Consider the following 16,728-nt stretch of genomic DNA (forward strand, 5'->3'; position numbering starts at 1 on the left):
CAAAGTGCTGAGAAGGCAGAGGAGTGTGTAACACCCATCTATTGTGGATTTAGTCCATGGACTTTTATGCACAGAGCATCACTGGATTCTCTCTCAGGACCTGCATTCAAAAGAGGCAGAGCTGTGACTCCGTGACACTGAACCTGACCACGTAAGAATAAAAAAATCTGCATCGCAGCTTAAGTGGTCTAATCCAAGTATCTTAATTTGCTGGCTGCCCTACTTCTCCCCTGGCAGACTGACCTGGAAAAGAAAGCTTGACTTGGTCTTGAGGTAAACGCCCAGAGAGTCAAGTCACAACTGATTCCTCCCAGCATAAAAAGCTGTGAGTTTTTAAGAGAGGATGTGTTCAGGCCTGAAGCCTTTTTAAAGGTAACCGGGGCCCTTCACCATGGTCCTGAAGCACCATAGAATTTATTTATGCGTTTCTAAACCATTTATGACATGGGGTCATTTATTACAAATCCCTTAAGACATGGTTTTCCGCAAGATTTTGCAGAGTATTTGTCTATGTAAAGAGTGAAATCGGCATTTGACTGCAGAGTACCTCAAATGATGGAGTTAACTTGCCTTAAAGGTGCTTTATGCTGTGACTCAGCTGAATGCAGAGATTATCTGGGTTCCGGGTGATTCTCTACAGTAATCACACAGGATAGAGAGCAGTGTGGGAGCCAGAGAAACAAGAGAAACACACTTGGTGGAAAAGCACCACAGGCCCAGAAACTTTAAACTCAGCCACATCAAGCCCCTGGTGCCAGAGCCGTAGACAAAGCTTCCCAGCCCAAACTCGCTGACTTATAACCACAGCAGGAGTTCAGGGAGGAGTTTGATAAGATGTCCAGACCCAACAGGCCTTCAGTGGCTTCCACAAGGTTTTTGTTTAAGCCAACGTGACAGCGGAACGATTTCCAGCTGTCTCAAGTTCACGAGAACCGGGGCCAATGAAACTCACCAGAGGGACTCTCGTTTTAAGGCTCCACCAGCCAAGTCCCTGCTCTCAGGTCCAGCTGTACAGACATCCAGCACAGAGACAGCCACAGCAGGGCAGACACGTGGAGGAGGTGAAAAGGAATGTGCTCAAGAACATAAACACAAGCCAGTAGGAAGCCTCACTGGCCAAGCATCTGCTTCTAGTTAGCCCAGAGGGGTGGGCGTTTGGCTCTTGTGCCTTTTCACAGCATCAGGTCATGTCACATCGTGGAGGAAAGATGACCTCTGTGAGAGAGAAGTAAAACTGTAATCTCAACACATGACTTTTTATTTAACCTAATCAACCAAATGAAAAGTAATGAACGTGGATGTACTTCTAGTCCTGACAGAGCTGCATCTTATAAACTCTCAGTTCCCAAAACAACAATCAAAAGAAGACAAGACATAAAAGGAGGCTACAGCAAACATCCACAGAGGAACAAGCTTTAGACTTCACCAGCTCAACTTTTACTGTTGGTACTGCAGGAAATGCATCTACCACCAGCCTGTTTGGCAGATAACAATGTTCTTCCTGGTATCACTGTCAATTTAATTACAAAACAACTAGCTCTGCATATGCTCTTTAATAACTGTGTGTGTGTGTGTGTGTGTGTCTGTGTGTGTGTGTGAACCTAGGAGATATTATGCAAACGAGATAGTTAGGATCCATTAACCTTTGTCAACAGATAGTTTATGTTTTAATTAGATTTTGTGACTATTTGTAGCTGTCAGCTTGATTGTGTGTGTGTGTGTTGTGAGTGTGTGTGCTCATCCTTAAACAGCAGTGCTTTTTTTTCACAGTCTGACACTAATGAAGTCAGCCTCATCTTATTTAGGTGGTGTTTAATTTTCTAACAAGCTAACAATAAACATACAGAAGATGCGTTCCCCCTCTGAGCCAATCAGTCTTAAATATTTACCGTTTTTCACCCACTGCTTGAAGACTGATACCCTTTTTACACCAAAATTAGCATTTTTAAACGTGGGTAAACCTGCTAAAAAAGGCATCTGACTCCTTTTACACTGCCATCCAAGTTTGTCTTTCTGTTCAAAGAGGAGACACACACAACTGCAGGGAGCAATGCCAGTTACAGAGCGCACACACACAGTCGCAGGGGGAGTAAGAGTGAGCTGTTAGCTGCCATGCAAACTGGTAAAACGGATCAGTTCCGTCTCATCCCCGGGCTGGAGCTCCTGTAAGCTCTGTGTGAGCTGATTTGGGCTGTGATTGTGTGTTTTTGAAACTTATTCGGGGCAACTCTTTCATCCCTGCACACCTTGTAGCCGCAGTGTTGTGGCGTAGCAGCACCAGGCTGGGCAGGTAACGGGTCTGTTTACAGTGTTAGTGCTCTGTCACAGCACAGAAAAGGGATGTAAATTAACGCTTTCACCCGGGTGTTGTGTTTACATCACTGCCAATCGGAGCAGGAGCTGATAAAAACCTGCGTGTGAATACCGATTGTGTCTTTTTCCATTGCCAGATGTAACCATATGTTAGTGGTGTTAGTTGGGTCTTGACAGGTATTTTGAACAGTGGAAAAGGGGCTTTACAGTTACCAGCTTTCAAGAACCTTTTTGTGGAATATTTGCAGCAGCTCAAATAATTTAAGCCATGTTGTGGTGTATTATTCCTTAAAAGATATGTGAGAACTGATGCTGTGAGATGAAGGTTTTACTTAAGAAATTCAAGACAGTAGGAATTATCAACAACGTCTCACTGGGTGTTGACACTGACTACATTTATAGCTGTATTAAGTCAAGTAAATGCCTTTGGGAAGCAACTATCTTACACCACAGAGGCTATAAATTCTATTGTTTCTCTCGTTATTTTTTATTTTTCTCCCATAATTTCCACCCTCGCCTCGTGAATAACCAACGAGAAGGGACTTTCTGTCTTATTAGAAACAGAAACCCTCTGAAGTGTCTCAGCTTTGTGAAATGCACAACAAAAACACTTTCAAGCAAGCATCAGAATTAAAGAATGAGAAAGCAGCTGCTGCTTTATGCAGTGAGGATAGCAAAGATTTAGCTGCAGCTATGGCATTTCATCATTTTACCTACAGAGGAACTCTCCTTGACTTCAAATTAAATCTCCTAGGCTTGTTAGGCAATTGTCAAAGCAGGAGGAGGATGCTCAGGGTCAGGCACTCAGGTTTTATCCATTACCACTCACTACTTGCCTTTACATAAGCAGTGTCACTAATGTAACAGATCACGATGCAGAGGAGGATCAGTGGGTAAAAAAAGGAAACAACAATGTCAGGGTTAGCAATTTGCGCCCTGCTGGGACTAACCTATACTAAGCATGAATATGCTGATGGTGCTTTAATGTGCTTCAGTATGAAAGCATTGACTAGCATACAAAATACGTTAAAAACTCTGTACACAACCTTGACCTTAATTTCAAAAGATGTTTGAAATACAACTCAAGTTTAAGGCAATCTTTACTTCTTAGTATGAGACTCTGATGTGTTTGTTATGGATAATTAAGCACAAACCGTGATGGATGGAGATGCAACAGCATGAAACACAGCAGTGACTTTTCCTGCCGGCAACAGATCCCATTAACATCACTATCTGATTACATCTAAAAAAAATAAAACAAAACACTTAAAGGCCAAGAATGAGACTCAGAGTAGACTAAAGGGCAATCATTACCGCAAGGACTTTTTGATGTATCGCTAGCATTTAACATATCTATTACTTGTCTGTGTCACAGAACAGATACACTCGTGTTTCTATCAATTCACACCAACTCCACATGCATCAGTACACAATGAAAGAAATCTCAACAGCCAAAGTGAAAACAGAACATCCAGATTCCTTTCAAGACGACAGAAAACTTATTCAAAATCACATGTAAGCAAATAACTAAAACTATAATCCTGGGACATAACCTTTCTCAACAGTATGGTATATGGTTAATTACTATGGTTAATTAATATTTCCTTTATAGCAGCCTTTAATGAACAACATTTCCCATAGTCTTTAGTGCATTGTGACTGTACTGAGTCACAGAAGCTAATGGAGCAGTGAATTTCCCTGAAATGTTGTTGGACTTCTGCTCTCCATAATCACCCGCTGAAATCACACAACTCTCCTAATGTCTACATGTTGTAAATTTGTCAGCCACGTATGATTAAAAACCTAAAAGGTTCACTGTGCACTTTCCAGTTTCATTACAGGCAAATAAGTAAAGTTATGGTGGGTGGGGAGAGAAAAATGTATGAGTCATTTAATAAAAACAGCACTTCCTGTATAATCCTCTTGGAAACTACTCTTGACCATTGAATTTCTTCAGTTCGTCAGCCTGATAAAGACAGTACATCCATTCACAGTCCTTTCAGCGAATCAGGAGTATAGCTCCACTGATATTGATATTTGTATATCGGCTGCTAGGAATTTTCTTTACACGACCCATAAACCATTATTTTTTATAAGGTTCCCTTAAATTTGTTTCGCTTTTTTTAATAAATATAATTAATTAATATAATAAATAATGAAAACGAACTCTGGGGGCGCCTCAGTGGCTCACCTGGCTCAGTCCTAACTGCAGTGGCCTGGGGTTCAAGTCCAACCCAAGGCCCTTTACTGCATGTCACCCCCCCCCCCCTCTCCCCAGCTTTCCCGTCTCTCTCTCACTGTACCTATAAATAAAGGTTTAAAAAGTCAGAAAAAAAAAGAAAACGAAAAAAAAAACTCCTTCCAGATGAGCATTTTAGCTCTGTATCAGAAACAGTCTCTGTCTATACTATGGCAACTGAAAACATATCACATGACCATTCACATACACTGGTCATGCATGTGCTGGTGTGAACAGGAAGTAGATTGTCTGCTCTGCAGTTGGTTAGCTGCAGAAAAACCCGAACAAGGAACAGCAAAGGCAGTCGTGGCATGAAGAATTTAACTGCACAACAGCTGCTACCAAAGACAACAAGGTCAGTAACGCTTTGCGACGGACCAATAAGAACCAATCAGGGAGCGGCGGTGGGTGTCTTCAATGAACTTCAATCCGATGTATCAACTCCAACAGTGGCTCTCAATAACTGTGTTTTTTTTTTATTGTTAATGTGGTTAGGTCATTGTCAGACATGTTTACAACCTGTTGCCCCTGCATTGTTATGTGTACAATCATGACAAAATGTGAGTTGATTCAGGGTCTTATCAACTGACGACTTGATTCACTGACTTTTAGGGAGTGGACTTAATCAATACTAATATATCTGCAATGAGCTAGAGGTCGGACACAGTGATTGAATGGATAGATGCTTCAGTGGTGCCAATGCAGAATTTGGTCCAGTTGTTTCAGTAGATCTCTGGTACAGGACCATTTATCTTGGACGTTTTGTTCGAGCATCACATCTTTCGTCTGCACTTGATGTTCCACCTGGTGGTAATTTACAGACTTTTTAATTTATACAGTAAATTCTGGGATCACAATTCCCAGGCTTCTACCCTGTACAAGATGTTACCATGCTGGCTCTGTGTACAGTATTAGCACAGGGAAGTGCTAATGCAGAGCCCTGTCGGAATTAATACCATGTCTCCAAGAAACCCAATCTCACCGACCTGCCGACTCTCCAAGCCTGATCTTTTAATTCCCTAGTTGGCACAAAACCTTTCTTAAGGCTGGTGTTTTGCCGTCAAGAAAGACAAACTGATTTATAAAAACAGGCACGTTTGTTTTCCAGTGTGACCCCTTTTAATTTGCAGCTTGTTAACTTTGGAGTCTGACAGTTTCTATTTAGTGATGTCTTTAGTCTCGTTAATGATAAGACCCCATTTCTGTATGACTGATTAGAAGAAAGAAGTTGGCAGGGAATAATCCTTTTACCCTTGTGAACCCAGTAGACCACACAACAGCAGCAGCAGCAGCAGCAGCAGCAGAATCAGACAATTACAAGTTCACCAGTGGAGCCTTGACTGTGGCAATAAAGTTTTTGCTAAATCAACTGAACTACACGTTTCTTCAGAGTGGAACAGAGCAGAAACTCAGGCTTTAATGTAAACAAGCAAAGAAAATATGTGTTTACTTGGGTGCATGTGAATGCAGTTCTCTCTATATTCCTTAAAGACTAATTGTTATAGGCTTTGTTATCATTTAAATGAGAAGCATTAGTTACTGGTTTACTGCTTTTTCTTTTCTGATCAGGGATATGTGTCCAAGAGGTACCATATATTTTTCACATGAATCTGAATTTTTTGGACTTCCATTTTCCAGGTGAAGAGAAAAACAAGGCAAATGGGATTCCCACATTGTAACAAGTAACAAATTGCTAAATTTTACTATAAACTGCTTAGCAATTTTTTTATGTATTTTTGTATATTACACTTGTTTCAGTTATACACTTGAATACCCACACTGCTGTATCTGCCAATTTCTTATGTACTTCAGTAATCAGTACTTTATTACTGTCTGCTGGGCAATAGCACATTACTTTGTAAAATGTTAGTGTAATGTCATTTTTTTCAAAAACAAGTCATTGAGGGTCGACATCAGTTTGGTCTGTGTTCAGTGGGCAGACTGGTCTGAGATATGGTTGAGGTGCAGGATAAACGATAGCCTCAACCAAAAGAGGAAAAATGTGACTCCAGGTAATTTCAACGTTGTGCTATTTAAATTTTGTGTGTTCTTGCTACAGGTAAGTGTACCTCCAGGAGCCACCTCTTGTAAGGCTGTGTAAGAGTGTTTCTGAGGTCAGGATGTCTGGAGAGCCACGTGTAGTCCCCGAGGCTGAGCTAGCTGCTGGTTCGTCAGTATATTCCTCCAAACTGTTGGGCTATCTGCTCATTACACTGCAGTGTCTTTTTTCTGTTTAGTAGTAGTAGTAGTAGTAGTAGTAGCTTTGTTGTCATTATATTGGAGTCAAACAACAATATAACGAAATTCAGGCAGCACTCCCTGAGGTACAAAGACAGGACAAAAAAAACACACACACACAAAAAAAAAGACAATAAAAACAATTTCAAAACATAAAAATCTATATGTGTAAGCACAAACAATGCAGTGTGTGGGTGTGGAGGGTTTAAAGTTGTGTAACAGCTCCTTTAATAAAGATGAAAGCTTAGTAACACATTGCTTTTGTTGCTCTGAAATGTTATTACTTTGATAATAAGTAATGTGTAATGAGTAATTGATAACAGTTTTCAAGTAACTCGCCATCAGTGTTTCTGGAACTGAAACAATCGTGCCAATGCAGCTACAGTTGCAACTAGACTTGAAAGTCTATTCCTTCAGTCTGAGCACCACTCCAGCTCTTCAAGGGTTCAATCAATTCTCAAAATTACTCCACTGCCCCTAACTGAAGCAAATTTAATTTAAGCAATTCACACAAACTGCAGCCTGCTGCATCATTTGTCTAAAACCAGATGCCACCCACCAACTGAAGACACATCCTGCCTTTCTCCCTGCAGACAATACTCTGAGCTTACAGCTAATTAGTGTTTGTGGATGGTATTCCCTGGGAACATGTAATCCTGTTCTCAGTTGTTCTGCGTGCAAATCAATAGCAGCTTTTCTCTTCTGATACGGTGTCTCCTTTTGGCTACATTTTGCATTAAAATAAAATTCATGTTGTGCTGTGACCTTCAGGCTGACACAAAATCCTGCTTTTATTATCAATGAAACATCAGTTCAGCTTCCAACAAGTGTTGTTATTATTATTGCGCCTCAGTAAAATCATAACTGTGTCTGTAGCAGTAACTCTAAAAAACTGACTTTGGTACAGTGTTTCCGGTGTTTACAGTCAGGTCCAAAGTGGTCCAGAAGGCCACTTTGCCATGATTTATGGTCATGGCCCATGCAATGCCATGCAGTTACAATTATACAAGTCAGCAAGGCGTTTTTAATTTTAAAGAACAGATACAGGAAGTGGAGAGTCGTGGCGATACCTGGCCAAGGTGAGAGGGGGAGAAAGAAGGCAAAGAAAAATAAAGAAGAGACAGAAAGGTAGATTTAACTAGCTAACATCAAGTTATATGTTTTAGTTACATATGTTTTACAGTTTCAATAAACATTCACCATGTATCCTCTATTGATGTTCATTGCCGACTAGTTATTATTAATAATTTATTGTGAAATAATGGTCCAGCTAATATTAACACTCATTTTACTCATGGTTGTCCGTTGGTGTTACAGAGTGAAGGATCTTACCTCTCCAACTATCTTTGACAAGTGGTGACAAACCAACATTAAGACCAGTCATCAAGTTGTCACAGAATCAACATTAATTCATAACAGCTATGATATGACCTCCCACCGGTGACATTTGTCAATTTAACTGACACTCAGCACCAGCTGAATATGAGAAAGTGCAAACTGAATGTTTTCCACTTCTGCTTTGTTAACGGCTATTAGCATCAGAGCTAAGTGAATCTGTGTTTTTCCAACCTCTTTGTCTGAACTCAGAGTCACATGCTAATTTTCCCTGTCTTATGCAGCAGGATGCTGCACTGTTGAGCCCAGCTGTCTGAAATTAGAGGAGCTGCAACACTAGCAGGCCGATGTGAACAGTACAACACAGCAGAGTACAGTGATCAAAATTAAAATACGCCCAGATCGGCCCCAATACTTAGGATCTCTAATTTCAATTTCTATTAAGCACAGTATAGAAAGAGTGCTGTTGTTTATGTGCTTGTGCAATATGAGTTGCTGTTGAATGGCATGAAGGGAAAATTTAGGGCATTGCTAGTAACCCTTCTAATTTGAGAAGTTAAGCATCAGTGTAAAATTTGTTGCCTAACATCCTTAGAAAACAGCTTAAATGAGGAGATGTAGTGTAACACTCTGTAGCCTCCAGTCTCCTCATCAACCTGTGCATCGCTGCTAGAGAGGGAAAATAAAATAAACACTTGATAATGTCATCACATCCGCACGACTGCCTCAATGCAAAATGACTCACTTTCAGCACTAAGCACAAGCTGTTAAACAGAACAAGTTTAAGTGTATGCTGAAGCAAAGTTCACGAACTTCCCTTTAAGCATGACACGGGTGCATCTCATTTTCCCCCACTTTGTTTGTGTTCACTGAATTAGGCAAGATGCACCCCGTGCCTCAGGTATGAAAGCCATCACTGCCACGGGAGGAGGCATTCTGTGTCGGTTGTAGGTGGACAGCAGGCATTAACCCCGAGGGTGGGGTCAGGATAAGAGGAGCCAGGCTTACTGAGTGTACCTGAAGTCTTCAGTCAGCTAAGCAGACACCGTCTAGCTGTCTGTCGCTTTGATCTTTTACTCACTGCTGTAAATGCTCTTCTTGGACCTGCACAGGACTACACAGCCCAGCCAAGCACCATATACAACCACTCCATGCCATTTGGCTCACATGTGCAAGACGACGGCGTCTTCGTTTCAAATATGTCTCTTTTCCCCCTCTGGCATACCAACAGGGCGCCCTTCTGCCCCCTGAACATGAACAGACACAGTAATAACACAGAACACAAACATCCCGTCCATCATTTGCACAACAACAAAATCGAGCTATGACAAATTCCATGATATGTGGAGAAACACTCGAATGAAAAGCGAAAAAAAAAAGCAGAGCAGGCAGAGGATTTATAGGGTTACAGTGTAGATTACCTTTCTGGTATGTGGAGCTGAGGTTTTCAAATGACAGGCTTCAGAGTATTTCTGTCACACATATGATTTGACCAGACTTGCCTGTCCCGTGCGACACCACAAAACGATGCAAGAGGAATTTTTTAGGGAAGTAAGCCTCCAGAATGTTAAGCCCTGACGGCAGCCGTCACCACTGCTCCTGTGTGATCCCTTATGTCAGCGAGGAGAAGTGGTGGCGGCTGTGATGGGGCTACTTTAGCTCACTTTCCTCATCTTGTCCTGGCAGAATTACCTCAGACAGACAGACAGCAGTGGGCAAAAGTTTTAGGCTCTTAAGATGTTCAGGTTCTTATTCATGCAATATCATCCAGGAACCGTCACGCTGGTCCCAAATTCATTCTGCTGCATGTCAACAAGCCAAGAACTATCAGAGAGTCCTGCAACAGGTCTGGCCCCCACAGAGCACTAATATCAACATCATGGAGTCAGACTGTGATCACATGAAGACACAGAAGACACTGAGACAGCCTAAATCCACAGAACAACTGTGGCAGGTTCTCAAAGATGCTGGGAACAACCTACCTGCCAAGTGCCTTGACAACTGTGCAGGAAAATGCCTGAAAACTGTATGAAGTTTACTGATAAATTAAAACTGTTCGTGGCATAATTATTTAAAGTATCCTCAGATTAGTTTAACTGCCTAACGCTTTAACACAGAACATGCTCCCCAGACATACACTGCATTATTGTGCAAAACTGTCAGAAAATAGAGAAAATGACCAAGATGACATCTTTAAATGTGTTGTTTTGTTTGACCAGCAGTCAAAACCCCAAAGCTTTTCACATGAATATGATATAACACAGAGAAAAGCAGGAAAACAGCAATTTTTAAGCCACTTTGTAAAAAATTTATAGCAGATTATTTTTCTCTCTGTCGACTAATCATTGCAGCTGTGCACCAGACGCCGGTCAACACTGACAGCCCTCTCATATGCAGTGTCTGTCCTTGCACCTTTTGCAAAAAATGAAGGTTAAACTCGAGTAGAAACCGAGCAACCTAAAATACCCCGAGGCAAAGGGATGTGCACGGAGAGGGTAGTGTTTTGGGTTATTTTTAGCTCTAAATGCCCCCAAGCTAGTGGTTAAAACAGACATATCCCACCGGATGACCTGAGGTTTAATGTGCTGTGACTGACAGGTGAGTAAACACACTCACGAATTGACGTTGATTAAAAAAAAAAAACAACAACAACCTGTGGCACATACTTAGCTTCAGAAATGAACCGAGGGGGAAATTAAAAAAAAAAAAAAAAAAGCATTGGAGGCGTCGGGTTGAAAGCTTTGAGGGCAGAATAGTCATTAAGCGACAGTTAATTCAATATAAAACACAAAACAAACGTAAACACATTGACAATAGAAGCGAGGCGCCAGCGCTAGCATGAAGGGATTTGTAGCCTGTTGTAGCGGTCGTTAGCAGCGGGCAGCTGTTCGCTAAACCCCCGCCGGTCGCTCACGGTAACGGCTCATCATCTCGTACTTACCCCGTTTGTGAACGTCGAAATTAGTCCCCACACACAACTTCGACCGGTGTCTTCTACCGGAGCTGTTTCATTACAGCACCGAGAAGGTGAGGTGACCGGTGAGGGTGTTTGTTTTTTTTTTTGTTTTGTTTTGTTTTTTTTTCGTATCTGTGTGTTTCAACAGATACGTCCCCTCTCAGAGTTTAACCGTTAGCTGCTCAACCAAGCGAGGCTCCTTCTGTCAGTCAGCGAGCCGGGCCGGCTGCCGCTCCGCCGCCATCTTGGTTGTGATGGGGAATCCGCCGTCTCTCTCTCTCTCTCTCTCTCTCTCTCTCTCTCTCTCTCTCTCTCTACACACACACACACACACACACACATCAATGGGTAGCAGCTTTACACCACAGCCAGCTTCTCCCAGCACGATGGCATCTACCTGTTGGTGGTCACTGTTTGCAATTATTACCTTTATATTTTTTTACTTTATATATATACTGAACCCTGTGATGCCTGACCCCAGAAATAATGGACAGAAAATTCTGATTTGTTGAATCTGGAACCTTTATTTGGCCCTTTCACAAAATTAAAAAAAAAAAATTGCATATAGGTTTTTCTAATTTTTTTACTACATACTAAAATGCAAAAAATTATGCAATTACAACTTGCTTCAACAGATTAAGTGTTCATGTTAGAATATTACTAAAAATTTCAAAGAAAATGTCATCAACGAGTGGAGAACTGGCAAAGTGATCCCACACAGTCATGCAGACTCATAAAAACGTCCATTTTCCCTTTTGGTCTGAGAACTTAGATGCACCAAAACTGGCAAAAAGCTCCCATTAATACTGGAAATGTACATATATCTCCTGTTTTTTAGAAGATGTAAATGCATAGATAAAAGTACAGCAATTAAACCGGCAAAAATATGTTTTTGTGAAGTTTAGTTGGAGGCTGTTTTTGGAGGTGGGTTGCCTACACAGCATCTGATGCCTCCCTCCGGACTCTGACTGGCTGAAATGCACATTTGAAGTTGCTTTGCTTTGTTTTGCAAAGGGGTTTTGAGTGAAGTTTTTACCATGAGGTGATGCAATAGGTCTCAGAAATGCTTGTATCAAATTTGATGCATTTGGCATTATAGGGTTAAAACGTATATATATATATATATATATATATATACTTTTTATACAGCTTATAAATGAAACTGGCTTAATTCTTCAACTTAACGAAGTGAACCCTGTCATTGCATAATACAGCTGTAAATGAACAAGTACTGTTTTCCTGTTCGGGCCAGGTGGACATAGGCCAAGGGGCCAAACAGACAGTGACCATTCACATTACTTGATGGGAAGTAAATCAAATGACTGCAAAGAGACTCAAAATAACCACAAAGAGACCAAAAAGAGACACTATACAACTCAAAAGAGACTCAAAACAAGCAAAGGGAGACAGAAAACAACCACAAAGAGACACTAAATGACTGCAAACATCCTAAATGACCACAAAGAGACACAAAACCAAAGACAGACACCAAACAAAAGAGATGCAAATTGACAGAAAAGGACCAGGAAGAGTCACAGAGTGACTGCAAAGAGATGCAAAACAACCAACAGAGACACAAAATGACCACAAAGAGACACAAACTTTAAGTCTGGTTGTCCTCGATTGGAGGGGTGGGGGACCTTTTACTTGCCTGTTCCCTGGAGACATTTTTCCCTGATCCATCCATTATAATAAATAAGATGAACACACTTTTGACTAAACAGCAGTTTTCCAGTGGTGGAAGAACACACTCTCTGTTACAAGTCCCTTTGTAAGTACAAAAGTATTAGCCAAAAAATGTACCAAAAATAAAAGTACTCATTGCACTTTTGCACCATGATTTAACATTGCCTTATGCAAATCCAGACTGAAAAAGGGTAAATATGTATTAAACATGTTTAATGCAGGAGTGAATTGCAATTTCATCTCTTCAGGAAGCAAAAGTATGGTTTCGGATTGCATCCAAAAGCTCCCACTCAAAAAATGGGCTTTGTGGCTTTTGAAGATGTGTCACAGTGGGAGATGCACTTGTGCAGTTCTTCCTGTTGGTTCCTGTGTTTCTGCATGATGAATGTTTAAGATACAAGGCTAGTGTTGCAATATCATAACAAACAACTTGTATCTTAACAAAGAACCTGTAAGTGTTGAAGACTTGAAATGCTCAGTTCAATTTAATCAGCACAATTAATTTTTGTCTTTGTATTGTGAAATGACATTATTTCTCGTGACTTTTTAATCTACGAAAACACTGATACAACATTTTGAAGAAATTAAAACAGTGCCCATTATTTTTTCCAATATACCAAACTAATTTTAATTAATTAAAATTTTATTAATTAATTTGAATTTTAAGTATTAAAAAAAAAACACTGGAAACAAGAAAAGCGAGAATATGAAATCCCATTTGAGAACCCGTGGGGCTTGGTAAAATCTTCACACTTGAAGCTAGAAATAAAAACATAAAAATGACAAAATAGTAAAGAAATATTGGACCCAACAGGGATGAGGAGCAGAGCGGAAATTAAAGCGTAAATCACCATCAGCAACAGAAATTCCAATAATCATGATAGTGGAGGTGTTATCAGGGAGCTATTAATGAAGCAGTTTTCTCCTACATGTTTAAGACTTTACTCAGAGAGAGCATGAACATGATGATTTTATAGCTGAGCTCCTGTCAAATACATACAGACGGTGCCTCATCTACATAATCTACAGCCCTGCCATAACATCTGTTGCAAAGTACAAGTTATTCAATTTTGTTGACAATGTTGAAAATGTAAAAAATCTATTTTATGTTTATTATTGAAGTCAAAGGTGGTGTATACTTCGGTATATTAAGGGGGGCAGGGGTCAGAACATTAGAAACACTTATAAGTATGACGCAGTCCAGTACAACACCACCACGAACCATGACCTCAGTGCTAAATATAATCAATGCGTCAATGACATTGTCAACAGAACTGAACATCATAAAAGTAGTAGTACTCCTTGTACTCTCTATCCACTCTCTGTTTAACTCTACTGGGGTCTTTATGAACCCCTGAGAAAAACATCAGGGTCTTCAGCTGCTAAATGCTCCACTGCTTTCCCCCAGCTACAGTCTCAAACTGTGCTGCTGTTTGGTGCCGGGCAGGCAGAGGACAGCGGGTTCATCGGAGCTAAATGTGGTCATTTGATTCATTGTTAATATGAAAAATGCTGATATGTAGAGATTTTAATGTCCAGACATATAAGCAACTCAGATGCAAGATGTAATTTCAATACAAACCGGAGAGTAACCACAGGATGAGCTCAGCGCCTTCAGGCTGCTGTGTTTGTGGACATGAACTGCCTCCATAATGTACGTGTTCAAAGATGTTGAGAAGAGACTGAGCAGGCTGTAACTCTGTGCTTCAATACAACCGCTGCAATACAGGCAACACTTCTGATATAACCTTTTGAATCAGAGATGTTGAATACTTGATGTAAATATTGAAAATGCCGTGTACCAGGTACTTTGTTAATACTTAGTTCTCATTTTAAAAACGGAGCCAGCACTGTGTGGCTTTAGCTCAGACAGAAAGATGGACGACACCCATGGGTTTCTGAAGAGTGATTTTGGAGCTCAGAGCGGGCTGCTCTGCTGTCGCCATCTTGGCAGTTCCTGACTTGGCTTAACGCCGAGCTAATCCAAAAATGATTGAAGAGATGCGACGTGTGTGGAGCCGAGACTTCTGTTCATGCCAGTTTAATAACCGTGTCAAGCGTACGCTCACATTAGCATCATTAGCACAGCTGGACATGTTGCTCAAAGGCTAACCCAAGGCTAACATATTTGCTGGCTTATTAGCTAATTAATGAGCTAAGCTAACAAGGCAGGCATGATGAGCGCGGGCAATGACACCTGCTAATTTGTGCTAACATGTAAATAAAATAATACTAGACTTTCACAGCACATTTTGTTAGTCAATTAAATGGGTGATATATATAAAAATGTATCTCCCAAACAGCCATGAAGGGGACAATTATCTATAGAGACCAAAAGCATTTCTGTACCAGCCTGTGTAATGTTTATTTCTGCTGTTTAACATGGGAGTCTCTCTTTTGGAGCCAGACTCAAGTGACCTTTTGAAGAAGGGAATTTTTCAGCCCTGATGTTGCTGCTTGTGCATCAGTAAGACTTGACTCAGTTTATAGGCAGAGAGCACTGAGTGTGTGTTGAAATGAATAAGAGTTAATTGAAAACTAATGAATGAATGAATGGCACAAGCCGACACATTCTCCTAAACCGTTCAAGTCCTGATCGGCACTGAATTATTTTGTTGATTATAAGTGACACCTCACTTGTAGGTTGTTTGCCAGCAACTCATTTCAGTGTGAACAAGTCCAGTTTTACTTTAACTCTGTGTTGGAGGGAAGAGTAAATGATGAAACTGGTTGAAACGACTTGACTGTGAGTAGGTGTGAGGTTTGTTCTGTATTGGTGGGAGTGGAGAACTGGCAAAGTGATCCCACACAGTCATGCAGACTCATAAAAACGTCCATTTTCCCTTTTGGTCTGAGAACTTAGATGCACCAAAACTGGCAAAAAGCTCCCATTAATACTGGAAATGTACATATATCTCCTGTTTCTTAGAAGATGTAAATGCATAGATAAAAGTACAGCAATTAAACCGGCAAAAATATGTTTTTGTGAAGTTTAGTTGGAGGCTGTTTTTGGAGGTGGGTTGCCTACACAGCATCTGATGCGTCCCTTCGGACTCTGACTGGCTGAAATGCACATTTGAAGTTGCTTTGCTTTGTTTTGCACAGACAGAATAAACTTAGTGACTTCAAAGCAGCCTGCTGCAGTTTCAGGCAGCTAAAGCAGAATAATGATTATTCTAATGTCTCCAGACATGTCTTATTGAAATGTGTTAAAATGTATAAAGAATATGAAAATATGTGGCACATTTATTTAAAATAACCTTCAGTATGTCAAAAGTGAAAGCCTGTTTTTAAAGATGAATAACTCATAATAATTTCACAATTTATTTCTACAGATTTCCTTTAATTTAAGAAATTGTGGCTTTAACAGGTCTTAAATTAGATGACTCAATCCTTACAGTGTGAGCATAAACCAAACTCTGTGGTTTTCTTTTATCTCTTAAAGCAACTTATTCTATACCCTCTGAGTGTTTAAGATTCAAAATAAAAACCTTTTGTTCCCCAGGCAACGTAAATCAAAATTTGCTTTCATCCTGTGATTATCTAATATTACACATTGTAGTAATAAAATAAAATAATTCTTAATGTGGGTATTTTTGTGATTTAAATCCTGCATAAACAAATCTTATCTTCCAAGTAATTAAAAATATGACATGATTTGAAAACTAAATTCCACATACAGGCAGTTATATATCTTAGTCCGTCACCATGTACAACATCAGCCAGTTTCACTCCCTTGGTCATGTCTCACTGCTGTCACCTGCTGTCTGCTGGTGTCAAACACACTTCCCCCAGTAAACTGCAGGCAATGCTTTAGTGTGAGATAACACTGAGATATGCTCAGTACTCACTGGCCGATTATGAAGCAGGAGTGGACACACACACCAGCAGTTCATCTTTGGTAACTTTGCAGGAACAAAAGTTGCTCTTGTCAAATTTTGTCTATCTCAGAAAACGCTCA

General features: G+C 40.4%; 1 protein-coding gene across 4 annotated transcripts in view; it reads right to left on the reverse strand.

Moving 5' to 3' along the window:
* LOC139628139 (C-myc promoter-binding protein-like) overlaps positions 1–11,374 on the reverse strand; it is a 71,659-nt gene extending 60,285 nt beyond the window's left edge. The window contains exons 1-2 of one of the 4 annotated variants that reach the window (XM_071489524.1): positions 11,067–11,372; positions 953–1,215 (exon numbers count right to left, since the gene is read on the reverse strand). The gene's annotated coding sequence lies outside the window, so the exon portion shown is untranslated. Of the gene's footprint in view, positions 1–952; positions 1,216–11,066 lie in introns of all 4 variants that reach the window. The other 3 variants (XR_011692700.1, XM_071489523.1, XM_071489525.1) reach the window with 3 other exon arrangements.
* Positions 11,375–16,728: the final 5,354 nt, after the last annotated feature.

The sequence above is a fragment of the Trachinotus anak genome, unplaced genomic scaffold (genome assembly GCF_046630095.1).
Source record: "Trachinotus anak isolate AG129_WGS33_773 ecotype Australia unplaced genomic scaffold, CSIRO_AGI_Tana_v1 ptg000011l, whole genome shotgun sequence".
Classification (NCBI taxonomy): Eukaryota; Metazoa; Chordata; class Actinopteri; order Carangiformes; family Carangidae; genus Trachinotus; species Trachinotus anak.